This window comes from Lissotriton helveticus, chromosome 9, assembly GCF_964261635.1.
Source record: "Lissotriton helveticus chromosome 9, aLisHel1.1, whole genome shotgun sequence".
Classification (NCBI taxonomy): domain Eukaryota; kingdom Metazoa; phylum Chordata; class Amphibia; order Caudata; family Salamandridae; genus Lissotriton; species Lissotriton helveticus.
This window is the reverse complement of record NC_136070.1, coordinates 768,331,442-768,349,402: the sequence shown is the minus strand read 5'-3', so window position 1 is coordinate 768,349,402 and position 17,961 is coordinate 768,331,442.

The following is a 17,961-nucleotide window of genomic DNA, read 5'->3' as shown; positions in this document are numbered from 1 at the left end:
ATATAACCATTTCTGACCATCTGGAGAAAGTTTGACAGGTGCGGGTTCATCGTTTTTCATCAAAACATTTTTTTTTTCGAATGTTGAAAAAATGAATCAAAATGTCAAATGGATTGTGCCTCATTTTGAATATTTACCAACAGTAGTACCTCTGACACCATAGATGCAAACTCAGTTTTTTCACAGAAGTCCCTTTTATTGACTCTGCGTTATTGTTCATTTGATTCTCTTTATATTATTTAACATTGGTATCCGCATTCTTTTCAAAGGCTCTCCTTTTTTACACAGAAAAATTATAAAGGTTGTTACCACGACTGGACGTGTTTATATCACAAAGAACATATATGACTTTACACAAAAAAACATATATACATTCGCAAAACGATCAAAAGAAAGGGGTTAGACTGTACACTTCATTATATTGTGGTCATTTCTAATCATCCTACTATACTTAAACCAACTGTGAATCTGGGGTAGAAGTATATCCCTCAGATTTTTGGTAGAATCAATAGTCCCGGATAGTGTAGGAGAATATTACTGTCCGAAATTATGCTCTTCAGGGTGTAAATCTTTTTTCTTATATATACATGTGAGTTTAGTAGTTGAGCATAAAGGTCTCCAATCCACTAGATAATGCCAACGCGTTTCGACCGTCTTGTTGTTGGGACTAGAACTACTGGTGTAGTGCGGTCTTCATCAGGGCTAAGGTTGGGTTGTAGGGCATCACCTGTAGGAGGTAATGGTACCAAGTCAGTATTGGTGTACAGGTATTATAGACATGAGTGTTTTGGGGGATTGTGATCACGTACCCTTGGTCTTTACAGTCCATGTGTTGGGGTGCTGTTGTTTCTTTTTCTTGGTTCTAGAGGTGTCTAGAATCGAGGTCGTTGTTTTCTCTGTGGAGAGAAACATGGCGTTATTGGTTTTTTCTAGTCTGCTCTTTTGTCATAACACATTCTGCATTAGTGCTTTCAGCGGAGCATAAATCTCAAAGCGCTGGTTTCGAGGGAAGCGCGGATTAGCAGGTTATGGATTCCTGTTGTGATTATTTTCGTGTGTTGTTCTCGGCGGGGCTAGAGGTTGAGGGGGTTCGCTTGGTTAGGCGCGCGAAGCCCGATTATGATTGTTTACTTTTCGGGAGCACTCTTCGCCACGTTTCTACTATCTTTAAACTTTAGAAAGCTCGGGTTAGTGCAGAGTGATTGACGCGGGGAATCTCCTTCCATACCTGGTATTATTCGGCTGAATCCCGTGGGTTCTTCGTCATTGCTCTTGCGGCTGTCGCAGGCAGTGTCTGGAGTGTCTCTCTCGAAACGTAGGTCGTCAGTGATAGGATTAACTTAGCCTTATTCCTATTGGTCGAGGGTCGCCTTCGTTGTCACATGGGGTTTGCTTCCATACGGTTGCTTAGCAACTCGTGTGCGCTTCGTTTTTGTGAATTTCTAGTCTTACTCAGTGTAAATTGTTTCGTGTAGACTGTTACATGTGCTCACCACGCTTTCGAGTGTTGGTTTTAAATCCTAACTTTAATGAGGAAAGTTCAGTGTTGATTAGTTAGAGCAGACTGTTTAATGTATTCGAATAATTTCTGGGGTGTCCATGCTTTTTATTACACATTGGTCACTTCTGACATCTCGTTTAGTCCGTTATTAGTGGTGCCCAGGTACAAGATTGTCTTTGCTTCCAACTTTGACAGGATGTTGTCCCTGTTTTTGCCTTTTATATGTCTTAGGACCGTCCAGCGCATTTCCTCTGGTCTGTGTCCGTTTTCTTCACAGTGTGTCACCATGGGTGCATTCAGGGTTTTGCATCGAATTCTTGAGCGATGCTGAGAGATCCTGGTTTTGACTGGTTGACTCGTTTTACCTATGTATGCCATCTCACATGGGCATATTATACAGTAGATGACGTAGTTTGTATTACAGTTGGTAAACTCGTCGTGCTGTATATATTTGTTTCCATAGGTGAACCTCGTGCCTTCTATGGTGCTTTCGCACGAAACGCAGTTACCACATTTTCTATGGCCTTTGATTGGTGGTAAACTCAACATGGATCTTAGTGACGTCTCTTCCTTTGGAATATGGGTGTCAGCTCTGACCAACATGTTTTTTATATTGCCATTCTTTTTGAGTGCAAAGATGGGCGGTTGTTCCAGTGGTTTTAGGCCTTTAACTGTGTTCCAGTTTTTGCGGACAATTTTCTTAATGTCATTTGTGGCCCCTGAGAAGGTCGTGACGCACACCAATGGTGTGTCTGTGTCTCTTTCTTTTGGTGTGAGGAGAGCCTCACGTGGGTAAAACCAGGCTCTTTTCATAGCTCTTTTCAGCAATTTTCTTGGGTACATCCTTTCTTCTAGTTTTTTTGAGAGTTCTTTTGCGTTGGAGAAGTAATCTTCTTTTTTCGAACAATTTCTTCTGAGTCTGTAAAACTGGCTTAGAGGTAGATTTTCTCTCAAGTTTCGTTGGTGAAAGCTCTTGAAGTGCAGGAAGGTGTTCCTGTCCGTTTCCTTGGTATATAGTGATGTGTAGATTTTTCCTTCTTCATGTTTTATCATCAGATCTAGGAAATTGATTTCTTTTTTGTTATGGGTCAATGTGAACTTGATGTTCTGATTCCTGTTATTAAGCCAAGTGGCAAATTCTTGCAGTTGTTCCTCATTTCCTCTCCATAACATAAAAACATCATCTATATACCGACGCCATGTTTTAATATGGCCGTCGTAGGGGTTATTATTGTAGATCCATTTCTCTTCATAGAGCGCCATGTACATAATGGCCATTTCTGGCGCGAAGGGACAACCCATTGCCGTCCCCATTGTTTGTAGGTACTGTACATTGTTGAAATAGAAGAAGTTGTATTTTAGGCAAATTTCAGCTAGTTGCAGCAGAAACTCGGATGGTACATTGTGTGGTCTCTCTCTGGTTTCTAGAAAAAATTCTATGGCCTCCAAGCCTTCCTCTTGAGGAATATTTGAGTAGAGGCTGACTATGTCCATAGTTACCAATATTTCATGGTCCTCATCAAATGTTTGGTGTTCTAGGAAGTTTATGGCTTGCATGGTGTCTTTGATGTAGCTTAGGGTGGAGCTGACCAAGGGCTTCAGGAAGGTATCTACATATTTTGCTGGTCTTTCTAGTATTGAGTTTACTCCCGAAATAATGGGGCGTCCTGGAGGGTTTCTAAGGTCTTTATGGACTTTGGGGAGAATATATAGACGCGGTGTTCTTGGTGCTTGATTGATTAAGTACTCCCCTTCTTTTTTGGATAGCCACCCTTCTTTTTGTCCATAGTTTTTCAGTGTAGTCAATTTGATTAAAATGTTTTTGTTCCAATCTTCTTCTGTTTTTCGGTAATACCTTTCATCAGATAATTGTCTTAGGACTTCGGTTTCATACATCTCTCGTGGCAGTATCACGACACCTCCGCCCTTGTCAGCTGGTTTGATTATAAGGTTTTTATTTTCTTTTAGATTATCCAAAGCCTGCTTCTCTTCCTTATGTAAATTCCATTTCGTGAAGTACTTTTTTTTGGTGTCTAGGCAGTCCATATCTCGTAGTACGTTTTTTTCAAATGTTAGAAGTTCTATGGGCATCAAGCTTGTTTGTGGGAAGAATGTCGAGGTGTTTTTTAACCCCGAGTAGTTCCGAGGGCTCGTGTTCTCCTGATTTTGAAAAAATATTTTCAGACGCATTTTGCGGAATAGTTGTATCATCTCCAATTTAGATTGGCATAGGTCTGGTTTGACCGTTGGCACGAAGGATAGTCCTTTGTTAAGGGCATTGATTTCATGGGGTGATAGTGTATAATTTGAGAGGTTGAAGATTGCTCCTTCACTTCTCGTTACCACCTGTAGGTGTTGCGTCTCGTCGTTATTTCTCCCTGAAATTGGTTGGGTCTTCGATTGAACCATCTGTTTCCCCTTGGTCGGCCCCTTGCTCGGCCTGTACCTCTGTCTAAAAAAGGCTCCTGAGGGTAGTATTGACGTTGTTGATTATTTCTGCTGTTTGTAGGAAGCTCTGAGTCGCTTAATGTTTCGGAAGAAGATGATGAGGCGTCTGAGAAAGTAAGGAACTGTCTTCGGCTTCTTCCGCCGTAGGTTCTTAAGTACCCGGTGTTTTGTGGTTGATTGTAAAAATCTTTTTCAAGGTATGGGTATGTTTTCTTTTCAGAATAGTTCAGAATGTCTCTTTGTAGTTTTTGTCTCTTTATGTCTTCAGTTGTTTTTTGAAAGGTTTGATTTTCTTTTTCTTTCATTTTGAATAACCACTTTTTTTTTGAAGCCACACAGTGACCAAAATTGCCATTTTAACAGACTTTTCCTCCTACTCAGAAGCTTCTATTTCGACCAATTTCTGTCAGAAAAATGACTCTAAACACCTTCATTTTAGTTCCAAACATGATAATTCACATTTAATAGTCATTTACAGTCAAAAAAGAAAACAATAAAAAATGACCATTTCTGACTATGTGGAGAAAGTTCGACAGGTCTGAGGTCATCATTTTTCATCAAAAAAATATTTTTTCAAATGGTGAAAAAATGATTCAAAATGTCAAATGGATTGTGCTAGTGCTGGGGAGGTTGAGTGATCAAATGGATAATGAAGCACTCATTGTTTGTGAAAATACCCCTCACACACCAACAGGCCCCTTGGTGTCATGCTTCATCATCGGGGTCTTCGCACCCCTCTATCGGGATGCGGCGTGCTGCGACCTACGGCTACGCGGGAGCACTACAGGTGTTGGCTATGTGTGGTGTCCGGTGTGTGGGTAATATTTATAAGTGAGTAGGGTGTGCGGTGAAAGTTAAAAAGTACCTGGCGCTAGAGTGAAAAAGAAATTTTTATTCTGTGCTCTGGCTGGTACTGTTAAAAGAAAGTGCAGGGTGAGGTCTGACCTGTTATGTTAATGAACAGGACCTCTGGTGTGCTTTTTGTGTCGACATGTTTCGGAGACAAGCTCCTTCTTCAGGACAGGGGCACAAACTCCCTTCCCTACTCACGTCTTTTTTACATAAAAAGTGTATTTACATAAAAAGTGAAAAATTTAAATTGGCTAAGTGTGCCTACAGCGGTCTGCTAGAGGCACAATGACCTGTAGAAAGACAAAAGACAAAAAAATATATGTCACCTAATGGTTACCCATGTAGCGGGTAGTTCAAGCAGGTGCAGTCACCTGGAACCTGACCATTTTGCTTATATTAAGCTTTGAAAAATAAAATAAACGACTCACAACACAAACAACATAAAACACATAGGATACTAGGTTTTTTACTGTAAGTTCTTTCATACTTCTGAAGCTTAATTTGCTGGCTTCATGAGCAAGTGGGACGTCGGGGTGTTGCATCAATGGCTATCTGTAGTGAAGAATGAGGCATTTATAATTCATTCTATTGCACTTACTTATTCAGATGGTTATAGGTTCTCGTGGTCTAAAGCTGTTTTTCGCCATTGATACTCACAGACTCAGGACGCTCTGGTCACCGTCTTACCCCGCACGCTGCTCCGCTGATGTGGAGACAGGTAGCGGTGATCGTATATTTATAGCCCACTTCGTTAATTAGGCGGAAGCAAAGATCATCCCATGTATGGGTATTCCGCCCTGTGGCCATACAGGGCGTCTGCATGTTGCAAGCGAGGTAGCATGCGATCAGTGTCTGCGAGTGCCGCTAGTCGGTAGTGAGCATGCGCAACCTCTTCACACTGATCTAAACAACATGCTTGCTCAGAAGCTGTCTATGCTTCGCGCATGCGCAGTTCATGTGCGCACGTCAGGCTAGGTGGCCACAGTGCGCGTGTGAGGTCTGTAGAGTCCCGATCTTGTCACGGTCTAGACGGAAAGACTAGTGTGACTCACTATTGGCATCATACTGCTTGGTAGAATCCAGGTTCGTAACGGCAATGTCCTAATAGGCAGGCTACCCTTGATCATCCCAATGTGCGTGGTATGATTGGGATTATGGTGGCATGGTTGTATTCCAAAGGCTGGACGATCGTCCAGTTTAGTGTGTATCTATACAGCGGACCATATGCATGATTTCGGAGTCTCAGATACTTGGAAAAAATGGTCCTATTATATCTAACCCACCAAACCAATTTGTTAATGGTGCACAATCATTATTCAGTGGTCTCATTATACCGACAATTGGCTCCATGGGACGTCATCGTTAAGCCCATGTAGATGGGTGCCCAGACGGAACACCCAACGTTGTTCCTTTTGAAAGAGGCCCACATCAGATGGTAGCTGTTCAATGATGGTCCATTTTAGATCGTTTACGCAATGCTGGGAGGTCAGGAAATGAGCAGCCATTTTAGTAGTACTTTTTTTACAACGCACATTACTCTTATGTTCATTCATTCACGTTTTTATGGCTTGTGTGGTCATGCCCACATATTCCAGATTGCATGGGCATTTTATGAGATAGATTACATTCCTTGAATTACAATTAGTGAACCTCCTTTGTTCCCATGTTGAGCCATTGCTGAAGTTGAGTCTGGTACTTTTCGTGGTGAGATGACAGCTGCTGCAGTTCCCGCATGGGTAATGTCCTTGGATACTCATTGTTGGTTGTGTTGGTACCATTGTCGTTTTCGGTCGGGTGTTAACCAAAATGTCTTTGAGATTACGCCCCCTGCGGTGTGCGAACATCGGTTTTTCCAGGTTTAGTTCGCCGCATGTAAGTATTTTCCAATGCCTGTTAACTAATTTGGACACCTCATTTGACACCGTGTTATACGTTGTGATACAGATGGGTCGTTTGTTTTCAGTAGGATCCTTGATTCGTTCCTCCAATAACGCCTCTCTGTTATTGTTTTTCGCCCTCTTGAACGCTTTGTTAATAATCCTGTTCGGATATTCACGTGATTTGAGTTTCTCTTTCAAATCTTCCGCCTGTTTTTTAAAATGGCACAAATCTGTACAATTACGCCTTAGGCGTAAAAACTGCCCATATGGCAAGTTTTCACGCAGGTGTCGGGGGTGAAAACTGTCGTACCTCAATAAACAGTTTCTAGAGGTTGGCTTGAAATGAGTCGTGGTTTTCAACATCCTTGCCTCCGCATAAATGTTGAGGTCCAGAAACACCAAGGACTGGTTTGAAATAGTGATTGTGAATTTCAAAAAAGCGTTCTGGTTATTGAGCCATTCCAAAAAAGTCATTGCGGACAGATGATCACCTTCCCATACCACCAGAATGTCGTCAATGTACCTCTTCCAGCATTTTATCTTGGACCTGTATGGATTCTGTTCATGCAGGATTTTGCTCGTCTCCAGGTGATGCACATAGAGACCAGCCAGGCTAGGAGCAAATGTGCTTCCCATGCTGGTCCCATGGCATTGTTGGTATATGGTGGTCTTATACTGAAAAAAGTTTTTTTGCAGTGCCAAGGAGATGCATTCCAAAACCAATCCTCGAGGAGTTTGATATTTCCATGGTGTGGAGAAGAGCACCTCCTCAATTATTAGTAGTGTTTCGTCATGAGGGAGGCTGGTGTACAGGCTCTCCACATCGAGTGAAAGTAGTAGCTGTGTATTTGGATCAAAAGTTGTATTTTGTAGGAGTTGTAAAACGGCCTTGGTGTCTTTTAAATAAGTACTGGTTGATTGCACTAGAGGTCTCAAAAAAGCGTCAGCGAATTTCGACAGAGTTTCCAATATCGAGCCGATGCCCGAGACTATTGGTCGGCCAGGTGGGTGGTTAAGGTCCTTGTGGATTTTAGGAATGCTGTAAAAATAGGGGATGCGTGGTCTTTTCTGTGTTAGGAATTCTCCTTCCTTTTTGCTTAACCAATCATGCGTTACGCCTTCCTCTACCATCCCACCAATTTTGATACGAAGGCTCTCCGTGGGGTCTTGTTGCAGTACCATGTAATTGCGTCTGTCCGATAGTAGTCTTAGACACTCGTTGTCATAGTATTCTGTGGATTGTAACACAATGGCACCTCCCTTATCAGCTGGCTTAATGACTATGCTGGCATCTTCCGCTAGGGTTCTCAAGGCAAGTTGTTCTTCCTTTGTTGTATTGTGGAAGGTGCGTGTGGATGAAACATCCAGTTTGTTGACATCCGTTAGCACCACTTTTTCAAAAGCCAGTAACTCGATAGGGAGTGCTGAATCGGGAGGGGTAAAGGTCGACTTGGGTCTCAAACCTGTATCGGTTGTCATGGCTGGTGTCGGTTTGTCCATAAAGAAGGCCTGAAGTTTCAATTTTCGGACAAATTCCTTCATTTCCAGGTTCACTTTAAACATGTCCGGTCTTTGTGTCGGTACAAAGCCCAAACCTTTGTTCAGTACTTGCTGCTCGATATTTGTTAGGGGTTTGGATGTTAAATTCACAACTAGGTCCCTCTCTGGTTGCTGGTTGATGCTTGGTTGGGCAGGGAGCCTGTCATGCTCCTGGTTTGTCGGGGGTTTCCTTGGTCTGCCTCTTCCCATGTTACGTTGTTGCCTTTCCGGTTCCTCCCCCGTGTCCCCGGGCGGGAGCCTAAAAAAGGCTGTTGACCGTAGAAGGCTCCATTGAAGTCCTGGTTCCATTGTGGGAAACCTTGGGCATCTGTAGGGTGATTAAACTGGAATGGCTGGAAAGGTGGTGGTCCCATGTATGGTGGGTACTGCTGTTGATAACCTCTCCACCCACGTTGTCTTGGAAATTGTTGTCTCCTCTGTCTCCAACCACCTCGGTTCTGGCGATTCCTCCTGCCACCGCTGGAATTTGAACTGGCGGTACTGTTGTCAGACGCATCACTATCTGTGTCATTTCTTGTAGAGACATAATCAGCTTTGGTGTATGGATAAGTCCCTTCAGGTGTAAATTTTTCTTTATCCTTAGCCAGTTTATTGAGCTTACTTTGTTTCAGTGTGAACTCGAACTCTGTCATTTGCTGGTTAAGTTCGTCTAGTCTGTTTTTGAGCTCGTCGGTTGACATATATGTGTTGAGTTTGACCTCAATCTTACCAATGTCAATTTTTAGTTCCTGTGTGATCCTGGTTGCTGTCTTTATGATCAAAACTAACCAGTCCCTGGTACAGTGCCAAGAAATTAATGACCATTCCTTCTTGAACTGCATGTCCGTTTGAAAAATGAAGGGTTCGTTTTTTACAATCAGACCCGGAGGTCCCATCTTGTTCCTTAGGTATTGTGTCATTATCAGACCGTGTAGTGCTGCTTTTATCTGATTCCGTCTCAATTTCACTAGTTCGTTCCAGTCGTCAATGTTCGGGCCGGGTTCAGGGTTGGTCAGTCCTTCAAAAGGGTTGACTGCTGCCAGGATTCTATCAATTTCGTCCATGTCAAAAGTTAGACCATGTTCGTCCTCCATGTTATTAGACCGCTGTGGTCTACAGGTACCTAGTGTGTGTAATTATGTGTTGTGGGGAGAGTTCGGGGGTATAACTCCCGCAGCTGCACGCTGCCTAGACTATATCAAAAAATTGACATTGGTAAGATTGAGGTCAAACTCAACACATATATGTCAACCGACGAGCTCAAAAACAGACTAGACGAACTTAACCAGCAAATGACAGAGTTCGAGTTCACACTGAAACAAAGTAAGCTCAATAAACTGGCTAAGGATAAAGAAAAATTTACACCTGAAGGGACTTATCCATACACCAAAGCTGATTATGTCTCTACAAGAAATGACACAGATAGTGATGCGTCTGACAACAGTACCGCCAGTTCAAATTCCAGCGGTGGCAGGAGGAATCGCCAGAACCGAGGTGGTTGGAGACAGAGGAGACAACAATTTCCAAGACAACGTGGGTGGAGAGGTTATCAACAGCAGTACCCACCATACATGGGACCACCACCTTTCCAGCCATTCCAGTTTAATCACCCTACAGATGCCCAAGGTTTCCCACAATGGAACCAGGACTTCAATGGAGCCTTCTACGGTCAACAGCCTTTTTTAGGCTCCCGCCCGGGGACACGGGGGAGGAACCGGAAAGGCAACAACGTAACATGGGAAGAGGCAGACCAAGGAAACCCCCGACAAACCAGGAGCATGACAGGCTCCCTGCCCAACCAAGCATCAACCAGCAACCAGAGAGGGACCTAGTTGTGAATTTAACATCCAAACCCCTAACAAATATCGAGCAGCAAGTACTGAACAAAGGTTTGGGCTTTGTACCGACACAAAGACCGGACATGTTTAAAGTGAACCTGGAAATGAAGGAATTTGTCCGAAAATTGAAACTTCAGGCCTTCTTTATGGACAAACCGACACCAGCCATGACAACCGATACAGGTTTGAGACCCAAGTCGACCTTTACCCCTCCCGATTCAGCACTCCCTATCGAGTTACTGGCTTTTGAAAAAGCGGTGCTAACGGATGTCAACAAACTGGATGTTTCATCCACACGCACCTTCCACAATACAACAAAGGAAGAACAACTTGCCTTGAGAACCCTAGCGGAAGATGCCAGCATAGTCATTAAGCCAGCTGATAAGGGAGGTGCCATTGTGTTACAATCCACAGAATACTATGACAACGAGTGTCTAAGACTACTATCGGACAGACGCAATTACATGGTACTGCAACAAGACCCCACGGAGAGCCTTCGTATCAAAATTGGTGGGATGGTAGAGGAAGGCGTAACGCATGATTGGTTAAGCAAAAAGGAAGGAGAATTCCTAACACAGAAAAGACCACGCATCCCCTATTTTTACAGCATTCCTAAAATCCACAAGGACCTTAACCACCCACCTGGCCGACCAATAATCTCGGGCATCGGCTCGATATTGGAACCTCTGTCGAAATTCGCTGACGCTTTTTTGAGACCTCTAGTGCAATCAACCAGTACTTATTTAAAAGGCACCAAGGCCGTTTTACAACTCCTACAAAATACAACTTTTGATCCAAATACACAGCTACTACTTTCACTCGATGTGGAGAGCCTGTACACCAGCCTCCCTCATGACGAAACACTACTAATAATTGAGGAGGTGCTCTTCTCCACACCATGGAAATATCAAACTCCTCGAGGATTGGTTTTGGAATGCATCTCCTTGGCACTGCAAAAAAACTTTTTTCAGTATAAGACCACCATATACCAACAATGCCATGGGACCAGCATGGGAAGCACATTTGCTCCTAGCCTGGCTGGTCTCTATGTGCATCACCTGGAGACGAGCAAAATCCTGCATGAACAGAATCCATACAGGTCCAAGATAAAATGCTGGAAGAGGTACATTGACGACATTCTGGTGGTATGGGAAGGTGATCATCTGTCCGCAATGACTTTTTTGGAATGGCTCAATAACCAGAACGCTTTTTTGAAATTCACAATCACTATTTCAAACCAGTCCTTGGTGTTTCTGGACCTCAACATTTATGCGGAGGCAGGGATGTTGAAAACCACAACTCATTTCAAGCCAACCTCTAGAAACTGTTTATTGAGGTACGACAGTTTTCACCCCCGACACCTGCGTGAAAACTTGCCATATGGGCAGTTTTTACGCCTAAGGCGTAATTGTACAGATTTGTGCCATTTTAAAAAACAGGCGGAAGATTTGAAAGAGAAACTCAAATCACGTGAATATCCGAACAGGATTATTAACAAAGCGTTCAAGAGGGCGAAAAACAATAACAGAGAGGCGTTATTGGAGGAACGAATCAAGGATCCTACTGAAAACAAACGACCCATCTGTATCACAACGTATAACACGGTGTCAAATGAGGTGTCCAAATTAGTTAACAGGCATTGGAAAATACTTACATGCGGCGAACTAAACCTGGAAAAACCGATGTTCGCACACCGCAGGGGGCGTAATCTCAAAGACATTTTGGTTAATACCCGACCGAAAACGACAATGGTACCAACACAACCAACAATGAGTATCCAAGGACATTACCCATGCGGGAACTGCAGCAGCTGTCATCTCACCACGAAAAGTACCAGACTCAACTTCAGCAATGGCTCAACATGGGAACAAAGGAGGTTCACTAATTGTAATTCAAGGAATGTAATCTATCTCATAAAATGCCCATGCAATCTGGAATATGTGGGCATGACCACACGAGCCATAAAAACGCGAATGAATGAACATAAGAGTAATGTGCGTTGTAAAAAAAGTACTACTAAAATGGCTGCTCATTTCCTGACCTCCCAGCATTGCGTAAACGATCTAAAATGGACCATCATTGAACAGCTACCATCTGATGTGGGCCTCTTTCAAAAGGAACAACGTTGGGTGTTCCGTCTGGGCACCCATCTACATGGGCTTAACGATGACGTCCCATGGAGCCAATTGTCGGTATAATGAGACCACTGAATAATGATTGTGCACCATTAACAAATTGGTTTGGTGGGTTAGATATAATAGGACCATTTTTTCCAAGTATCTGAGACTCCAAAATCATGCATATGGTCCGCTGTATAGATACACACTAAACTGGACGATCGTCCAGCCTTTGGAATACAACCATGCCACCATAATCCCAATCATACCACGCACATTGGGATGATCAAGGGTAGCCTGCCTATTAGGACATTGCCGTTACGAACCTGGATTCTACCAAGCAGTATGATGCCAATAGTGAGTCACACTAGTCTTTCCGTCTAGACCGTGACAAGATCGGGACTCTACAGACCTCACACGCGCACTGTGGCCACCTAGCCTGACGTGCGCACATGAACTGCGCATGCGCGAAGCATAGACAGCTTCTGAGCAAGCATGTTGTTTAGATCAGTGTGAAGAGGTTGCGCATGCTCACTACCGACTAGCGGCACTCGCAGACACTGATCGCATGGTACCTCGCTTGCAACATGCAGACGCCCTGTATGGCCACAGGGCGGAATACCCATACATGGGATGATCTTTGCTTCCGCCTAATTAACGAAGTGGGCTATAAATATACGATCACCGCTACCTGTCTCCACATCAGCGGAGTAGCGTGCGGGGTAAGACGGTGACCAGAGCGTCCTGAGTCTGTGAGTATCAATGGCGAAAAACAGCTTTAGACCACGAGAACCTATAACCATCTAATTAAGTAAGTGCAATAGAATGAATTATAAATGCCTCATTCTTCACTACAGATAGCCATTGATGCAACACCCCGACGTCCCACTTGCTCATGAAGCCAGCAAATTAAGCTTCAGAAGTATGAAAGAACTTACAGTAAAAAACCTAGTATCCTATGTGTTTTATGTTGTTTGTGTTGTGAGTCGTTTATTTTATTTTTCAAAGCTTAATATAAGCAAAATGGTCAGGTTCCAGGTGACTGCACCTGCTTGAACTACCCGCTACATGGGTAACCATTAGGTGACATATATTTTTTTGTCTTTTGTCTTTCTACAGGTCATTGTGCCTCTAGCAGACCGCTGTAGGCACACGCATCGAGGAACTATCCATTCAGGCACAGCTGATAGGTATGTCCCGAGCCCCCCCGCATATTTTAAAGCTTGTCAGCCTTAATACTAGGTCGCTATGCTGTCATAGCCTCGAGATATGCACTCTACTACAGGGCGAAAACATTGACATCCTGACCTTATCCGAGACCTGGATGGGGGATAACTCCCTACCCGACATTATAGCCGCTGTCCCTCAAAATTATGACATCCACTGGCAGAATCGAACAGGGAACACCCGAGGGGGAGGGGTGGCAATAATTTTTAAGAAACATCTAGCAGTGACTAAAATACTGGCGGAGTCAGCGGACTTAGCCGACCTGCTGGCGATAAAAATTATGTTCGATAACATGTGTGTTATAGTTCTCACAGTTTACCGCCCCCCCAACGCAACCCCAGGCTTTAATGATTCCTTTATGACCTACGCATCCGACATGTGCTCCAGATATAGAAACGTCATAGTCACAGGAGACTTCAATTTTCACTGGGACAAAGATAGGAAACAGCCAGCAGCCAACACCCTAGAGACAACCATGTCTTCTCTAGGATTTAGGCAGCTTGTGAATGCCCCCACCCATATAAAAGGCCATACCCTGGATTTGATATGGACCACACATCTCAGGGTGGTACTAGTCGGAATCCTTCCTTGTATGTGGTCAGACCACCATCTGATCTACTGTGACATCCCTTTGGACACCATACCCTCACGTCCAGTACCTAAAACCAGATTGACCCGTCAGTGGAAAAACGTAAACCAAGATACACTGACTACATCACTTAGAGGAATTGCCCAGCCAATAATGTTTAATCAAGATGTAGATCAGGATTGTCAAGACATGATGGACTATCTGGTAAAGGCCATTGATCAGATAGCCCCTGAGAAACTTCAGACAAAAAATAGTGGGAAAAAGGGAGCCCCTTGGTTCACATCTGCCTTGAGGGACCAAAGGAAGGCCTTGCGCAACATAGAGAGAAACTGGAGAAGGAATAAGGATATAGCCACTTGCGAACAATACAAAACGGCGTTCCGTAGTTACAAAAAATCTATCCAGACAACTAAAGCCGCATTCTACGAGGTCCGTATAAATCAGGCGAATAATGTTCAAAAGGAAACATTCAAAATTCTGAAAGAACTAACAAAAAGAGCCCAAGATGCAGAAAGTAGCATAGACTGTGACACCTTCCAGAAATATTTCTTGGATAAGGTTGACATTATCAGGCGTGAAATAAAAAGCACGGGGGGCAGTTTAACTGAGCAGCATATCGATCTAGAGCCAACGGTTAGCTGCTTATTATCATTTCCCCCCATGGATCTGCTAACCCTTGAGTCACTGATGAGAAAGACGAAATCGGGCTCTCCAGCAGATCCTTGCCCCCCAAGCATTTTTTGCTTGGCAGGCCCAATTTTAGAGAACCATATTCTAGCCACACTTAATAAATCCCTAAGTACTGGCAGGCTCCCAATTGGCTTCAAGGAAGCCCGTGTAAGACCGCTGTTAAAAAAAGTGGGGGTAGACCCCAATGCCTTAAAAAATGATCGACCCATATCCCAGCTGCCCTTCCTGTCTAAAGTACTCGAACAGCATGTACTAAAATCTCTGTCAAGCTATCTGGAGTCTAACCATCTACTCCATGAGAGGCAGGCAGGCTTTCGTGCACACCACAGCACCGAGTTGGTCATGCTCTCGGTGCTGGATGAGCTCAGAAGGATGGCTGACAGTAAAAGGCCGAGCGCCCTGATTCTGCTAGACCTATCAGCGGCGTTCGATACTGTCAGCCATCCCATCCTGCTGAACAGGCTGGCTGGGTTCGGGATCCAGGGTCTAGCCCTTCGGTGGCTGGAACAGAGACGGCACTGCTAAAAGCAGCAGATGAGATTAGGTCTACGATGGACAGCGGAGGAGCAGCAGTTCTGGTCCTCCTGGATCTATCTGCGGCCTTCGACACGGTCGACCACGCCACCTTGATCGACCGTGTCGAAGCCTTAGGAATCACAAGCAAAGCAAAAAACCTCCTGGCTTCATTCCTATCAAACCGTCCACAAACAGTGAAACTAGGCAATTTCACATCCCAGACCTTTTCCTTGCCATGTGGAGTACCACAGGGATCCTCGCTAAGTCCGACACTATTTAATATCTATGTGTCGGACCTGGCGAGGGTCATAAAATCCTATGGAATCTCCCTCACTACCTACGCTGACGACACCCAACTGGTGTTGTCAATATACAATGACGGAATCTCGGTAGCAGCCAATTTCCAAATGGGAATGAAGGCAATAAGCTCCTGGATGTCATCCAACTGTCTTAAACTCAATTCTGATAAGACAGAAGTGATGACATTCGGGAGGCTTCAACCAACCTGGTCCCCTCAATGGTGGCCTCACCAGATGGGACAACCTCCAGAACCTGTGACGAAGGTATGCAACTTGGGCGTTATCTTCGATAACAAGCTGACATTCCAGCAACATGTCAATGCTGTGGTTTCCTCTTCCTTCTACGTACTAAAAAGTATAAAAAAACTAATCCCATACCTACCGCCACATGCAGGCAAAACCTTGGTCAGTGCATTAATATTCTCCAAAACAGATTACTGCAACGCATTATTACTCAACACACAACAAAAGGTTCTTAATAAACTGCAAACTGTCCAGAATGCAGCAGCCAGAACACTGCTATCTATCCCTAGATTTGCATCGGTTTCCCCCTACATCCGACAACTACATTGGCTACCTGTGAGGAGCCGCATCAAGTTTAAATCTTTATGCATTGCATATAAGGCTATTCACGACCAAGGACCTCTATTCTTAAGAAGAGCCTTCCGACCGCTTGAACATTCACGAACCCTGCGGTCATCCTCAGCGCACCTACTCATGGTCCCCCGTACAAGAAGGGCCAACTGGGGCGACAAACGTTTCTCCGTGGCCACAGCCATACTGTGGAATGCACTTCCTCTAAACATCAAGTGTGCTCCGACCCTTCTTAAATTTAGAAAACAACTAAAGACATGGTTGTTCCCTGCCTAATCCCCCCTCCTCTGGAGTGATCTGCAACTACAGCGCCGAGACACCCTAGGGTATTTGCGCGCTCTAAAAATCGCCAAAAATAAAAAAATAAAAAAAAAATTCTATCTGGGAGAACGCAGAGAATCCAGATGGGTGATAGTGTATCAGGAGTGGGAAGCCTGACTTGTGGCGTCCCCCAGGGCTCAGCACTATCCCCACTCCTGTTTAACATATATCTACAGCCCCTGATTAACACACTAGCGGGAATGGGCTGCCGGGTATTTCATTATGCCGACGACACACAGCTGCTGCTGGGCATAGATGATACAACACATGCCCAGTTGCATGCGCAAGATATACTCAGATACACGGTCCACTGGATGTCCATCAACCAGCTCAAAATCAACCCGGAAAAGACAGAGGTGCCGATAATACCATCTAAGTGCTCCTCCTGGAGCGATATGTACTGGCCCCAGGAGTTGGGCCCAACCCCACAGCCAGCAGCCACGGTCAAAAGTCTGGGTATTAAATTGGACAGCGGCCTCTCAATGACCAACCAGGTTTCCACCGTGGTTGGCACTTGTACAGGTCTTCTAAGACAGTTGCGTAAACTAGTCCCTCTTCTCTCCCAGTCGATGCTACGCACAGTGGTCTCGGCCACCATAGTGTCAAGACTCGATTATGGCAATGCGCTCTACCTAGGCCTGCCAAAAATATTAACAAACAGACTTCAGGTAGTCTTAAACGACGCCGCGAGACTTATCTTCAATCTCCCGCGGAGAACGCATGCCTCTCCACTATTAAAAAGTCTACATTGGCTACCAACCGGACAGAGGTCTGTTTTCAAAGGCCTCTGCATAGCCCACAAAGCCATTTACGGGAAGGCCCCGACCTACATCAAGGAACGGATCGAGATATATAGACCGGAAAGAAATCTCAGGTCCTCTGATGCCAAACTCCTTGTATGTCCTCGTTTTAAGCTGGCCACAATGGGAGGGAGATCTTTTTCGGTTCTATTACCGAAGCTTTGGAATGCCCTGCCTGAAACACTCCGGAAGGAGGAGAATCTACTCCGCTTCAGGAAAGCCTTGAAGACCAATTTGTTCCGAACAGCACTCAGTCCAGCTTAGGCACTCCACCCTTTCTTTTTCTCGGATGTTATGTTCTGTGGTCAAAGCGCCCTGAGACCTGTAGGTGACCCGGCGCTATATAAATCCATATTAACATTAACAATAACAATAACTTAGCCAATTTAAATTTTTCACTTTTTATGTAAATACACTTTTTATGTAAAAAAGACGTGAGTAGGGAAGGGAGTTTGTGCCCCTGTCCTGAAGAAGGAGCTTGTCTCCGAAACATGTCGACACAAAAAGCACACCAGAGGTCCTGTTCATTAACATAACAGGTCAGACCTCACCCTGCACTTTCTTTTAACAGTACCAGCCAGAGCACAGAATAAAAATTTCTTTTTCACTCTAGCGCCAGGTACTTTTTAACTTTCACCGCACACCCTACTCACTTATAAATATTACCCACACACTGGACACCACACATAGCCAACACCTGTAGTGCTCCCGCGTAGCCGTAGGTCGCAGCACGCCGCATCCCGATAGAGG